General features: G+C 49.0%; 1 pseudogene across 1 annotated transcript; it reads left to right on the forward strand.

The window, feature by feature from the left end:
* Nucleotides 1–291: 291 nt before the first annotated feature.
* On the forward strand, nt 292–2,056 carry LOC144174500 (uncharacterized; annotated as a pseudogene). Its single transcript, XR_013323488.1, has 2 exons — nt 292–543; nt 981–2,056. The product of XR_013323488.1 is annotated as an uncharacterized LOC144174500 (transcript).
* The last annotated feature ends 675 nt before the right edge of the window (nt 2,057–2,731 follow it).

Raw genomic sequence — 2,731 nt, forward strand, 5'->3', positions numbered from 1 at the left:
TCCAAAACTGCATGCAGGAAATCCAACTTTCTCTAAGGATGAGATGATGAATGATTGTGGAAGAAGTAACCGAAATTATAGGTCCGGGTTTGATTTTTCAAGTGTAATGTTGAAAATTCTGTACCCGGAAGTCACGAACTTGCAGGATCTCGGCCGAACAAATGAACGGAATGAAGCGTCACCCCCGGAAGTCTTTTCAGGCCTGCGCCCAGCAATCTGACGTCAGTTCCGCCCGGCCGACTCTCGGGGAAGCCGCAGCGGCAGCGAGCGCAGCGCGGGCGGCGCGGGTCAGTTCGGTGGCGTGGTGTTGACGGTGTTTCACGTTTGTTGCTTTCCGTTTGTGTTTCGCGGCAATTTCGTTTCCGTGCGTGATGCTGGAGTGATGCGACAATGCCGAATAAGTGTTGTGTACCGGGATGCACCGGCAACTACAAAACAGGAAAGAAGATACAAGTGTTTTCCTTCCCGAAAGACGCCGAGGCTCTCAAACAATGGCTACGCGCCATTCCTAGGAAGGACTTCGTGCCGACTTCGTGCACTAAGGTAAGGATTTGTGATGCTCCTGTTCTCAGCTTGTCGTTGCTTGTTCGGGTAGAAATCACCTATGATGGGAAATACTTGAGCGTGTGGCCGCCGGGCCTCGCGAAGCGCTGACGCCAGCAGTCGATGAAAATCGCCCAGAAAGCCACGTTCGCAGCAACGATGGTCAGCTTCGCTTTGTTCACAAACAGTGCCGCGGTGTCGTTCATTCTTGCAAGCTCTCTGTGGCAGCGCTTCGTGGAGCGCGGTGACGCCACGCTCCCGTGTTTCCTTTCATGTTGTTTGTACCGCTTAGCGCAGCGCTTTTATTTAGATGCTTCCAAAACGTAGGTAAACTTTGTTTTAGCTACACGGACTGTAAAAACGGTCATGCAAACGGGAGCGCATTTTTTTTTCTTTTGAGAAGTGGTGTCTCAGACGTTCATGAAACGTTTGTGCAGGTGTGCGCGGATCATTTCGACGCTTCATGCATCGAGAAGACGACATCGTACACGGATCCAAGGACAGGGAGAGTTATTGAAGTTGCACTCCCAGTACCACGGTTGCGTCCTGGATCTGTCCCAACGTTATTTCCCGGCTGTCCATCCTACCTATCAGTACGAGACCAGAGCACGAGAGAAACCCCTGACGCTAAGAGGAGCCGACAAGAAGCCTCCCAACTCGCCCGTGCCGTGGAAGAGTCGCTGGCGTCATATGAAGCGGAGCAAGAACGAGACCGGTTTTCGTCCCTCGAAGAACTAAGGGCTCGCCTGCAAGGGTTTTCAGTGTCTCCGAAGTGGACTGTGATTCATAAAGAAGAGTGCTCGATGTTTTTGAACATTATCGACTATCGTGAACCTATGTTGAATGCGTCAGTGACAGTGTTTGCAAACCTTAAAGTCTTTGCCTGCTATCAAGGCTCACCAATCAAGAACCTTGGTAGTGCTGTTGTTCCGGACTCAGTTCAAAAAGTAAGTTCCTTGTTGGAAATTTTGAACAACCTGTGCATGCTGTCTGAGGAGCGCTGCACTTCTCGCCACCTGGCGCAAGCAATACATTCCCTTCTGGACAAATTGGAAGGCAGCATTGATGAAGGCAAGAAAGAGACGGTGAACTTTATGAAGGAGCAGCTACTACTGCTTTCTGCAGAGCGCATTCAGTATAGCGCACAGGGGATGGTGTTTGCATGCATCTTGCGTACAATATCACCGCATGCCTACAAGTTCCTGAGAAGCACAGGTACACTAACTTTGCCCCATCCAAGCACTATTAGAAATGTGTGCTCGTCTATTCAAATGTGCCCACAAGTTGATTCTTCTGGCGCCACTTTCCTTCAGTATGTGTCTCAGAGATTCAAACATCTGCAGCCACATGAACACACTGTGACGCTGATGCTTGACGAGATTCATATCAAGCCTTGCTTAGATTACAAAGGTGGGAACATATGTGGTGCAGCAGTTAACTCCAACGAAGCGGCCACATCGGTGCACGTATTTATGATACAAAGTTTGCTGAGCGCATTCAAAGAGGTGGCGCACATTCTTCCGGTAAAAACCTTACAGGGTGAAGATCTTCATGCCATGCTGAAGAAGGTGATCTTGGGCTTAGAAGAAATTGGATACAGGGTCATAGCCGTTGTCTGTGACAATAACTCGCTGAACAGGAAGGCAATGAAGATGTTTCTGCCAGAACCGAAGCTTAGCCCTGTTTACCCGCACCCGGCAGACCCAGATCGGCCGTTATTTTACGTGGTGGATGCTGTACATCTATTTAAATGCATAAGAAATAACTGGCTGAACCAAAAAAATGCTGGAACTTGCTTTTTCTACCCACGCTTCGAGCTTTCGAACAATGACGTTCATCCCGAATGCAAGATGACTGCCTCATTTAAGCATTTGAGAGATTTGCATAAAGAGGAGTCACCCCTGCTTCTAAAGTCTGGGTATGGCTTGACATCAAAAGCTCTAAATCCAAGCAGCTTTGAACGACAGGACGTCAAACTCGTACTGCAGGTTTTTAATCCGCACGTAGCCGAAGCCCTGGCCGCTCGCAAGGGTGATGCCGATTTTCAACATGCGACAGCAACCGCTGAGTTCATCAAAATAATTCTTCGTTGGTGGAGCATTGTCAATGTAAAGACACCTAGTAAGGGCTTCCATCACCGTAATGTTTACGAAGAGCCCATGTCAAACCACACAGATGACCCAAAGGC

This window comes from Haemaphysalis longicornis, unplaced genomic scaffold (genome assembly GCF_048455015.1).
Source record: "Haemaphysalis longicornis isolate Haplotype H1 unplaced genomic scaffold, Haemaphysalis longicornis Haplotype H1 scaffold_3, whole genome shotgun sequence".
Taxonomy (NCBI): Eukaryota; Metazoa; Arthropoda; class Arachnida; order Ixodida; family Ixodidae; genus Haemaphysalis; species Haemaphysalis longicornis.